The sequence below is a fragment of the Panthera tigris genome, chromosome D4, assembly GCF_018350195.1.
Source record: "Panthera tigris isolate Pti1 chromosome D4, P.tigris_Pti1_mat1.1, whole genome shotgun sequence".
Lineage (NCBI taxonomy): Eukaryota > Metazoa > Chordata > Mammalia > Carnivora > Felidae > Panthera > Panthera tigris.
In genome coordinates this window covers 80,042,640-80,054,739 of record NC_056672.1, presented here as the reverse complement: position 1 = coordinate 80,054,739, position 12,100 = coordinate 80,042,640, and the positions used below count along the sequence as shown (strand labels likewise).

The 12,100-nt window shown below is 52.0% G+C and overlaps 1 protein-coding gene across 3 annotated transcripts in view; it reads left to right on the top strand.

Moving 5' to 3' along the window:
• Positions 1 to 3,788: 3,788 nt before the first annotated feature.
• GGTA1 (glycoprotein alpha-galactosyltransferase 1 (inactive)) overlaps positions 3,789 to 12,100 on the top strand; it is a 57,573-nt gene continuing 49,261 nt past the window's right edge. Inside the window, exon 1 of one of the 3 annotated variants that reach the window (XM_042963551.1) lies at positions 3,789 to 3,871. The gene's annotated coding sequence lies outside the window, so the exon portion shown is untranslated. Of the gene's footprint in view, positions 3,872 to 4,781; positions 4,893 to 9,951; positions 10,204 to 12,100 lie in introns of those variants that run through there. The other 2 variants (XM_007094354.3, XM_042963552.1) reach the window with 2 other exon arrangements.

Sequence of the window (12,100 nt, the reverse complement as noted above, 5' to 3'; positions counted from 1 at the left end):
ACGCTCAGCGTGGAGCCCAATGCGGGACTCGATCCCACCACCCTGGGATCATGACCTGAGCCCAAATCAAGAGTTGGACGCTCAACCGACTGAGCCACCCAGGTGCCCCAAACCCTTACCTTTTTTTTGAGGTAATAATGATTGAAGTAAAATAACGATGTTTTCCTCTAAAGGTTTTGAAGATTCTCTTTGGGTTGGCCCGTCTGTTACGGGGTGTGTATGTGTGTGTTAGGAATCTAATTTTCTAACATAAAATCCACATCTAAAATGGTTAGGTTGAGCGTAAGTGCACTGCTCAGTAGCACGTAGGACATTCACCGTGTTTTGCCTCCACTGGCACACGTAGTTCCACAGTGTTGTTCATCAGCCCGAAAGGAAACCGTAAGCCCATTCAACAGTCCCTCCCGCTTCCCCCAACATCAGCCCATGGCAGCCCCTTATCTGCTTTCCGGCTGGATGAATGTGCCTATTTGGGGGATTTCACACCAATCGCATCGTACAACACGCGGCCTTTGGCGTCTGGCTTTTTTCACTTCGCATTTCACCAGGTTCGTCCAGGTGGCGACACGAACCAGGATTTCCCTCCTTTTGATGCCGAATAATATTCCACTGCGAGGATGTATCACATTTTGCCTGTCCATTCATCCGTCGATGGACACTTGGGCTGTTTCCACTTCTTCACGATTATAAATGGTAATGCTGGGAACATCCCCGTACACATTTTGTCTGCATACCTGTTTTCAATTCTTTGGGGTCCGGCAACACTTTCTGAACAGTTTGGGTCCCCCACCCCCCGCCATTGATCTGTAGCTCCACCTGTCAGACACCGCGTTTCCGCACAGGGGGGGGTCTCTTGCTAGGCTACTTATTTCGTTCCATCGGTCCGATAATCCACCCCCATACCAGCGTGCGTTGTCAGAGCCTCACGGTACATCGTGATATCTGGTCGAGCAAGTGTTCAACTCCTCCCTCCCTGCTTTGTCAAAACCGTCTCGGTTTAAACCCGGCCCTTGGCCTGGGGAGCAGCTTGTCAAGTTCCACGAAAACTCTGTCGAGCTTTGTTGTGGATCGAGAGGTTGGTTTGAAGAGAATAAATCGCCATTTACAATGATGAAGCTTCCCAGCACACACATGGGTCCTTTTCTTCCCACCTCAGGACTTTTGCGCGTGACTGTTTGGGTCCCTCTCCCCGAACCCTTCACCTAGCAAACTCCTCCTCCCCCCAGTCTCAAGGTCCTCTATATCTGCATTTCCCCCTCAGAGCCCGGATCGTTTGCCCGGAAATCATTAACTGGGCATGTCATTGTCTGGGCCGTTGACTCCCCCAGCCTTGTTTGCTTGGTGTCCTTCCACTTGAAGAGGAGGGGCTGACACGTAGTAGGGTTCTGATAAATACTTGTTACAAGAAAGAAGGAGGTAAAGAGAAGAGGGTCTTCGGGCCCCGGAGCGCTCTGGCCATATGTGGAGAGATGGTGAACAGTCACATCACTTGTCTGTGCCTCTGCTTTCTTCCCTGGAAAATGGGGACGTGATCAGGGTGTGCCGAAAATTATGTGGGCTCAGGTACAGGTAAAGCACTTGGAGCCAACCCCGGCAAGTGATCGGAGCTGGCGCCTCCCTGACCCACCCTTCCTCTCCATGAACATTCAGCCTCACACTCTTGTGATGTGGCAGCAGGCTCCACAGCCCCGTCACCAACAACTATCTACTTTTGACTTTACCTTCCCCGTGAACTAGTCATCTTATCTCATTTTGCATATAAGGCAAATGAATCTCAGAAGGGAAGAATGACTAATCCTTAAACCTAGAACTCCTGACCCCCAGACAAAGTGAGTATGGTCTTTAAGGTGTTTTCCGGCTCAGATGTTCCGTCAGCAAGACTGAAGTTAAATTTTGAGCACCACGTGGATCCTCTCAAAGCAAAACAAGAAAACTTCCAGACCCACAGTGTGGAATTAAGTTATATTTATCTTATTGTTACTGAAATATGTATAAACCTAAAATTAAGGACGAACTCCTCATGCTCACAGCTCTATAAACCAACCATAAAGCCCACACAAATCTTCTAAGAAAACAGAAACACAACCACGAAAGCAAGAACATCCAAATTAAATGAATAGGGCTGATGATGTGTTGCTGAAATCAGAGATCGGACACCAGGTGTTAACAGTAGCAGAGTAATGTTTTCACATGTTTTATGTTTCCGGTGTCCTCGTCTTTTGATTTGGATCACGGTGAACCACCACTTGGGCCACTGTCAGAGTTAGTGTCATCGTTTTCTTAAAACACACACACACGCACAAAACTCGTTTATAATCCAGTTTGATGGGCGAGCAATTTAAACAATGCATTCTCAAATGCAATAATGAAAAATGGGAAATAATGCCCTGAGTATAACATCGCTCATTGTATGTTTACGGTGATACTGACTACACTACTGATGAGTGACTACAAGTTCACCAAAGACAATAATGGCCCCGTTTATACTCTAGCAAAGGACCCATTGTGGTCATTGCCATGGGGCTCCTCATTCCTGAGCTGCTGTGTGGGGCTGATGATTCAATTCTCCCACCGCTTTACTCCACTGGACCCATCGGGAAACTTCATTCTCCCAAGCTCCAAGGCGTCACCTGGCCCACTTCGTGGCCTCTGTGCATGCTTCAGGTATTCAATCAGCCCTCTGTTCCTTTCTCATCGGAATGAAACAATTAAAATTATACATCACACTCATGTTTTGTGCCGCTTTCGTCAAAGTATAGTTCCAATGCATTAAAATACTTCAGAAGCTAATTTCTCAGTCTCTCAAGTTGACGTTCAATGACAAATGACCCTGGAAAAAGGAAGTTTTGAGTTTCCACCGGCAAAATACCCGGCCGTGAGCCCGAGTGTGGGAGTAAGATGCCTGTTGTCCGTTATCAGCGCAGGGCAAGGGCCGCCGGATGTGCCTACATCAACTCACCAGAAGTGAATCGCCGTCATGCTGGGCGCAGAACTCTCAAGTACATTTTGGGGGGTTCTCTTTTAAATAATTCCAGTGGAGAAGCCCGGGGGGTGTGTAGGGAAACTCGGGCTCAAGTCTGCGAACATGCGCGGGCAGGACCCGCGCTGGGTGCCCGGTGACCAGCCCCCACTTCCGGAGCTTTGGACTTGGGGGGACCCCGGCAGGGCGGCTCAGGCTCCGGCCCGCCCGCCTGTCGCTGTCTCCATCTGCACTCTTCCTTCCCCAGGAAACAAATGGTGGATCAGACCTCCCAGGCTCTCCGCCTCCCCAGTGTCTGGCGGCGCGCCAGGGCCCCGAGGCCCCTCCCTGCACCACTGGGTGACAGACCCCACCCCACCCTCCAAAGCTCCGGGTCCCCCCACCCCACCCCACCCCACCCCCACCCCCACCACGTGCAGCCCGAGAAGGCAAAGAGGCCCAGCAGCCCTCACCAGGGATTTTCTTTTCTTTTTTTGCTGGTTGCAGGCTTTTTTCTGCCTGAGTGAAAATGAAACAGACACCCCCTCCGCCTCCCCGCCGGCAGACACACGCACCCGCACTCACGCACTCGCGCGGCCGGCCTCCCGGCCGCCAGTGTCCGGGGCGGGCCCGGCTCTGCACACACAGCCGCGGGCGGCGCAGAGCGGGGAGCGCCGCCGCTGTCTGTCGAGCGCTCGCCGGCTCCCGCGCGCCCCTGCCCGCCGCCCGCCGCCCGGGAGCAGCGCCCCGCGGCCGGCCCGGCCCGGAGCGCAGGCTGCACACCCCGCCCCGGCGCGCCCCGCGGGGCTCGGGCAGAGGCGGCGCGGCCACCGTGCGGGCCGCCGAGGGCGCCGCCGGGCCGGGGGCCGAGGCGCGGTCCGGCCCCGAGTGCGCCCAGGCTCTGCGGATCAGGTGGGTCCCGCGGGGCGCCGCCCGAGCCCCGGGAGGTGGGAGCTGGGCCCGGCCCGGGGGCTGCGGGCGTGGCTTGGGGGGCGGCGGGGAAGAGGAGCGGGGCCACCGCTCCGGCCCTGCCCTGTTTCTGCCCTGCCTGTGTCCCCGCTTTTGTTCTTGTCGCTCTCTCTCTCTCTCTCTGCCCCGGTCCCTGTCCCCATCCTGTCCCTGTCGCTGCCTGTGCCCAGCCTGCAGACTCGCCGGAGGGGCGGCGGGCCGAGGTCTCCCCACGGGGCCGACGGGGTGCGGGCGGGAGAGAGGAGCCCCGGGGGGTGCGCGGTGGGACCCCCGCCCCTGGGGGAATCTCGAAAGGAGTGAGGGGTCTGTCCTCGCCCGTGGGGCAGGACAGAGGGAGGGCTCTCGCCCTGGACTACTTGGGAAGAGGATGCCCCTGAGAAGGGGGAGCCTGAGAGGGTGACGAGAGGGGGCGCCGGAGCCCCTGAAAGCTGGGGCACGGAGGAGGAGTGGTCCGAGAGCGCGGACCCGGCCAAACTCGGCACAGCGAAAGTTTCAAACATTTGTAACTTTGGCAGCAAAAGGGCCTGCTGCACTGGGGTGAAGGGAGGAGACAGGGTCCCTTCAACTTTACAAACAGCCCCGTTCCTGCTCGAAAGGGACACCACCCCGCCGTTGAAAATGGCAGAAAAACAGCTAAACAGAATGATTGCACAAACTCTTGAAAGGCATCCAAAAAACAGTAAAGTGGAAAAAATTGTTAGCGCTGGAGGAGAGAAAGCAGAGCGACTTGAGATTTCCCAATCTTCCCGCTGGCCGGGCCGGGGAGGAGGAGGAAGGCGAGGAGGGTGTCAGCGCCTCTCCTCCTCCCCGCCACCATCCCCTCCCCCGCCGCCCCTGCACCTCTCCCATCCCGCCCCCGGAAGGAACCGGGACCAGGCGGCTGCTTCTGTGGCTTTGCTCGCCGTTTGCACTCCTTCTGGATCTGGCGCAGGCCTCGTTGCCTTCTTCATTTACCTGGAAATAGGTATGTCTCAGGAGGCAGGAGATGCTGGGGACCCCAGGCCTCACTGCTTCTTAGCTGGGAGACGCTATCCCCGGGAAGCCTGTTTCTGCAACTATGAAATGGGGGTGCTGCTCCGAGTAAGAAAATGCCAGCGTGTGTGACCTGCGGTGGGGACATGGTTATTCTGTTGCACTTCTGTGCCTCTTTGGCTGCACTAAGCAAGCACTTTCTCCCTGGTTCTGAGTTATTGCTGGGTGTACCCTGTCTCTCCTACCAGATGGCAGGGGAGGGGGGGCAGGTGCAGATCTCAATTGTTGTTGGAAGTGGCAGGTATTCAATGACTTAATAAAGCAGAGCTGGGAATGCCCCTGGGGTTTACCTTGGTCCAGGAGATTGCAGACTGTGCTCCTGGGAGTCTTGAGATCCTGGCTCTGGAGCCACCGTAGTGGGGGAGGGGGGCCTACAGGGCAGGGCTCTGACCCCTCCTTCCTTCTTTCAGAAGGAACAAGCTCCCTTCTGCCTTTATCTCTCCTATGTATATTGGGAAACCCCAGGGGCTGTTTTTGTTATCAGATTCCTCAGATCCAGTCTGCTTTGGAGAAACTGAGTCAAGAGGTATGCAAAGTGGTTTGTGTAAGATTCTCTGGTGGCCAAGCCTTGCCAGGAAGCCTGTCTCCTGAGTCATGGGCCACGAGCACCTTTCCCTTGGCCATGGTGGCTCCGAGCAGCCATTTCTCCAGCTGTTAGCACCAGCTCACCTGGATCCTAACTCCAAGGCCTCTGGTTCACCTTCTTACCCTTCTGGGAGAAGAAGCCATGAATCACATCCTCTGAGATGTTTTCGGACTTTTGTGGGACCTTTAGATGTGAGTAGAACTAACAGTTTGTTCATAGGCTAAGATCAAAAAGAATTAGGTTCCCCAGGAGCTAGTCAGCACACTGCCCTTATCATAGCCCAACACAACAGGGTGGGGGATCTTGTTACCTCATTTTATAGTAAAGGAAATGAAGTTCAGAGAGGCCAAGTAACTCACCCACGGATGCTCAGCTTCTAACTCAAGGCTGGGATTTGAATGCAGCCCTGTCTGACTCTAAGGCTTGTGCTCTTTATATTACATCATCTCTCCTAATGGTTAGAAAACAGCTAATGGACAGACATCGTTAAGATGGGAGCAAGAGGGAGCGAGAATAGCTGAAAGGGGACAGCATTAAGCCGGAGACTGGGCATTCATATAGGGACATTCACACTATAAATATAATTGTATTTGAAATGACTGTGTTTTCTGCCCTGTACGTTCTTTTTATTTTAGTGGTTTTTGGTAGAGCCTTACAAATTATTTTTCTAATTTTTAATTAAAGTATCATCTAGATACAATAGTATCCACAAATCTTCAGTTCAAACCTGTTTTGACAATTGTTCACACCTATGCAACCACCACCCAAAGTGACAGGTAAATATTTGCAACATCCTGGAAAGTTTCCATTTCCAACTAATTTTCCTTCTGTCCCTCCCAGACAACCATTTCCTGATTTTATTACCATTGATTAATTTTGCCTGCTCTTGTACTTCGTGTAAATAGAATCATACTGTATATCTCTGGTTTATTTCACTTGACGTAGTGGTTTCCAAATTCACCTGTATTGCTGCATATATGAGTAGTCTGTTCCTTTTTATTGCTTGAGTAGTAGTTTATTCTGTTGTATGGGTATACCACGGTTTGCTTATTTATTCCCTTACTGAGGAACGCGTTGGGTTATTTCCAGTTTGAGCTCTTATTTCTTGTAGAATTCTTTTGTGGACATTGGTCTTCATGTAGGACTGAAATTCGTGGGTCATAGGGTATACCATTTTACCTTCCCACAGCAACGTAAGGCTCTTGCAATTATTCCACATGCTTGATGATATTTGGTGTTGCTTTTATTTTAGTCGTTTTGATTTTAGCCATTTTAGTGGCAGGGTGATGGTATCTTATACCTTCTATTTTTATGATGCAATTTTAAGGGCTGTTGGAGAAGACAGCATGAACAGGGGGCAGAATATAAAATAAGATGGTGGTGTGGAGGCCACCAGAAGCCATGCCTCCGGAGGGAAGGAACCTAATGGAATTGTTGGAATTGTGACATTAGGAATAGGAAATTCTGGGCTTAGGAGAGCTCTCTGTGTATCACCTGCAATTTAAGACCTGGTACTTTTACTCTATAAACTAAGCAAGTTTGTCCACGCTTATGGCTTTTTTTTTTTTTTAATTGTTTTTAAAGTCTATTTATTTATTTTGAGAAAGGGGGGGGAGGGGCAAGAGAGAGGGAGAGAGAAAGAATCCCAAGCAGGGTCCGTGCTGTCAGCACAGAGTGCAATGGGGGCTCGAACTCATGAACTGTGAGATCATGATCTGACCTGGAAAGCAAGAGCCAGACACTTAACTGACTCAGCCACCCAGGTGCCCCCATGCCAATGACTTTAAATGCTACCTCCAGAGCAGTCATCTTTATCTCCAGTTCACATCTCTGTTTCGGGTCCCCGATTCACATGTTTCACTGCCCACTGGGCATCTCTTCTTGGATGTCTCAAAGATGCTACAAACTTGGCAAGGCCGGACACAACTCATTATCTCGTATTGGCTTTCTGTCATGGGTCACTGGATGAATGATGGCACCACTAGCTGAGAGAATACATAACGAGGAACATTTGGGTCAAGGGCAGAGATAATGTATTTGGTTCCACGCTAAATGGTGTGGAGCAGCCTGGGAAGATAAGGGCAGGAAGATGCACTGGGCAGTTAGGAGATTACTGAAATCTGCTGGGAGTAATTTTGGTGGGATGGAGGACAGACAAGTTAGATTGCTGAGATATGAGAGGGAAAGAAGTGGAGATGGTGAGTACAGGCAATACTTTCCAGAAATTTGTGTGAAAAGGCCAGAGGGAGATTGAGCTACAGTTGTAGGAAGGTGAAGGTGAAGGGAAGGATTTTAGGACGGAAAAGACAAGGGAGATACAGGCCAGGGGAAGGACTCAGTCTAAGAGAGGTAAGAGATGGCCAATAGGGCAAAATTCTAGAGGAGCAGAAGGATGGATGTCTCCACCTCTGTGACTGGGTGTGAGTGAATGAAGGTTCCAATGTGTATCGACTACAGAATTCTCTATTGACCTTCCATGTGCACAACTCTTAATCATGACGTGGAAAGTTCTTCACCATCTGCTCCCTTTGTGTCTCATATAGTGTGCATCACATGATACTATCATAGAGTATCACTATATGAGACATGCTATAGTATGTCTCATGGAGGGTGTATCAGCTAGCTTTTGCTGCAGCTATGCTGCATAACAAACAACCCCCAATCTTAACTTCTGACCACAGAAGTTTATTGTTCACCTTACATGACGGCTGGAGAGCCATTGTGATACATGGTTTTGTGGCTGTGCTGCAGGTGCCAGCCAGCCAGAAGATCTGCCCATGTGTCTTCTCATTGCAGGACATAGGCTGAAAGAGCTGCTTCTATCTGGTATATGTCATGTTCATGGTTAGAGTTGGAGGAAGAAGGAAATGATGTAATGCCTCTTAAAGCCTTTACTCTAAACTGGCACACTGTCACTTCTACCCACATGCTGCTGGTCAAAGCCAGTAATATGTCCATGCCCAGAGGCAATGGGACAGATGTATATACAGGCACATTTTGTTTTATTGTGCTTTGCAGACATTGCATTTATTTATTTATTTATTTATTTATTTAATTTATTTATTTTTTTTACAAATTGAAGGTTTGTGGCAACCCTGGGTCCAGAAAGTCTAGGTGCGCCATTTATGGCAACAGCATTTGCTCACGGCACCTTTTGGTCATTCTTGCAATTTCTTCATGATTTCAACAAACGCTTTCACTATTACTGTATTTGCATTGCTGCAATCTCATGAGAGAACCTTGGCAGATGAGAAGCTGCTTCTTATGGATGAGCAAAGAAAGCGGTTCCTCGAGATAGCATCTACTGGTGAAGAGGCCGTGAAGATGGTTGAAATGACAACAAAAGATTAAGCATATCACATCAGCTTGGTTGAGGGAGCAGCGGCAGGGCTTGAGAGGACCGGCCTCAATTTTAAAAGAAGTCCTAATGTGGGTAAAATGCTATCGAACAGTATCACATGCTACCGAGAAATCATTCTCGTAAGGGAGAGTCAATCGATGGAGCTCGCTGCACCGGTGTCTTATTTTCAGAAATTGCCAGAGCCACCCCACCCTTCAGCAACCAACGTCAAGGCAGCCCTTGACAGCCCTCTGCCTTTGCTGTCTGGCAGAGAATGATGCTCGGGAACAGTAATCCAAATGACCACATATATTTGTTAAGGACTCCCCGATACGAGTCTCCATTTATTCTTTTCTCTCTGAACTAATCCCCCCCGCACGGCCGACCTACTCCTTGGTACCGTGGCTCTCTCTTCAAGCATGGCGGTGTGCTTTCAAATCGCTGTATTTCTGCACACACGATCCCTCTGTCTGGGAGTCTCCCCCCCGCCCCGCCCCCAAATCTATGATCTAGGCAGTCCTACCTCTTTGTTGTCCTTTTACTTCCGTCCCTCTGCTCCTGCTTAGGTGAGGTGCACCTGCACCCCTCTCCAGCCCGGAGAGGCTGGGCTGCTGTGACCTCCAGTACATCTTGTCCCCGCAGCCTAAGCCTTCCCAGACACCACACTGACTGGGTTTTGGATCGCTCCCAGGCTCCACTCTGCCCTCAGAGTAAGTTACATGTTCCTTTACGTGACATCCAAGATCCCGCACGAGCCGCTCTCTGAACAGCTTTCTTCCCATCACCCTATCCCTTCGACTTTCTGCTCCAGCTTCAGGGATCTCCTACAGTTCCTGACCCCCTCTCCTGGCTTTATGCCCCTGGGCTTTTTCCCATGCTGCCCCCTCTGCCTGGAACCCCTTCCTCCCTTCCTCCCCAAATCCACCTGCAGACTCCTACTCATCCTTCAAGACCCAGCTCAATCATCATCCTCTCGGTGAAAAGGCAGTTTCTTCATCCTGCCTCCCGGAAATTCGGCCCTCCCCCGCCCCCCGCTCCCCCTCCCCCGCCACCCTGGGCATCCTGAACTTAACATTCCGTCACGTGTGGTCCTTTCTTCCTTTCTCTGTGAGCCGCAGGAGCCAGAGGGCATGCTGCACACGACCACCGCCCTCTTAACTGACCTGCTCCGGTGGTTAAGTGTGGCCTCCGGAGGCCCCCTGCTGAGTGTGCACCCTTAGTAGCTGTCAAGCCCGAAGCAAGACCCCTCACCTCTCTGCCTGGGCTGAACGGTCGGCTCACAGGAGCTTCATCTCGCCCCTCGGAGAGGGAGGCCAGGTGGGTTAGTTTGGGAAGTCACACTGATAGAGAGTCCGGTCCGTGTACTAAAAGCAAAGGGGTCATCATTTAGTATACTCAACCCAGAATAACTTCGAAAAGGCCTTTCCGTTCGAAAAAGAGGAAGTAAAAAAATGTCGTTTAAGTCTCCAGCCAGAGAGCTACTCTCCGCTTGGCTTGTCCAAACCCAGCGTGGAGGCCGCAGAGGTCGGCTGCATGCAATCAGACCCAGCCCGGGGGGGGGGGGGGGGGGGGGGGGGGGGGGGAGGGAGCTGCCAGGACGCGGGCTCCAGCAGCCACTGTGCTCATTTTTATTGCCACATAGAGTTTCCGTGAGGGAGAGGTGGTGATGGCTGGTGGCGGGATGGAGACCCCACGCCGTGCGCTCACGTTTCTGGGCGCCGGGGAAAGCCCGCGCAGGCATTCCCCGAGGGAGCTGGGTGGTGGGCATGTGCTTCCTGTGGCTCCTCTCTGAAGCCACGTGTGCTCGGCAGATGGCAATGGCAGGAGAGAGTGTGGTGCTGCCCCTTGAGGCAGGTCCCAACTCAGGGGAGTGAGTGATCTGAGAGGGAGGAGGAGGGCCCAGGCAGAGCATGTCTGGGAAGCCGGGGGCAGAGCCGGGTTCCCGGGAGGATGTTGGCAAGAGGGTTGAATGGCACTGAGAGGCTGGGTGGGGAGAATGAGCCCTGGAAGGAGGTCAGCTGGCTATGGGTTGACAGCAAAACCCCGGGGAAACAGAAAAATAAGTATGGAATTATTATAATTGGGGTTGTCTACGCTAGTCGGCAGTTTGAAGAGTGAGGTCGTGTTTCCATCTTGTTTGAGCATCACAAAAGCACTGTGAGGGTCAGAAAATTAGAAATAATTCCCCTGCGTTATGTGGGGGGAAACCGAAGGATGGACTTCTAATGTTTTGGCCAAAGTCTCTCAAGAATGAATGGCAGAACGAGGGCACGGAAGCCAGGTCCGGACTCCAAATATAGTATGGCCTGGAGACCCTGCAGGGGGCAGGCAGGGAGAGCAAAGGTGGTTCCGAAGGCTCAGGGATGCTGGGCCCCAGATCCATGTCTCGCCCAGGACAGGGCTCCTGCCTGGTGCTGCTCAGACAGAAATCAACCAGAGGGTGAAAGGCAGCTTCTGGAAGAGGCTAGGAGAGGGAGGCCAGGTCTTGTGATTAGTTCTTAAGGAAAGTTCTTAATTCCATCCCTGCTCTTGTCTTCAGGACCCTTGCTTTAAATGTCCACTGACGGGCAGGACACAGAAAAGAGTCTGGGCTGAAAGTGAGCTGGCCCAGCCCCATCCTGTACTGGTGCTCCCAGCGGTCGGAGCCGCTGGGGCCTCAGTTTCCCTGTCAGCAAAATGGCCCCGAGGCCGTGATCTAGCAAACTTCTCTCTGAGCAACTCCTGCTGTTAAAACAGCAAGTCCAAACCCCCAGGAAATGAACACTCGAACTAAAAGCCAAAGGGGAGGAGGAGCTGTTGTGCCCGGAGGGAGCCCGAGGTTGTGGCTCCCATTTGCCAGATGGGACACCGGGGACGTGGTTCTGGGAGATGCACCTGTTCCAGAGACTCATGCTTTGAAATTAGCTATTCATTCAGCATTCACTGAGCCACCAGAAATTCACTCACTCATTTACTGACACACCCAGAATACGTTGGGCAGCTGCCGTGTGCTATGCTAGATACCTGAAGGTAGCAGTGAACAGAGACACAGTCCCCGCCCACGGGGACGCTGGGATTCTCTTGGGAGATAGTCGTAAAAAAAAAAAAAAAAAAAAAAAAAAAAACAAACAACCGCACAGCGAGAGCCATGAAGAAGAGCAGGGTGGGTGTCACGGGGGCCTGAACCTGTCGGGGGAGGTAGTCAGATAGGACTTCCTTGAGGAAGCGCCCTGTA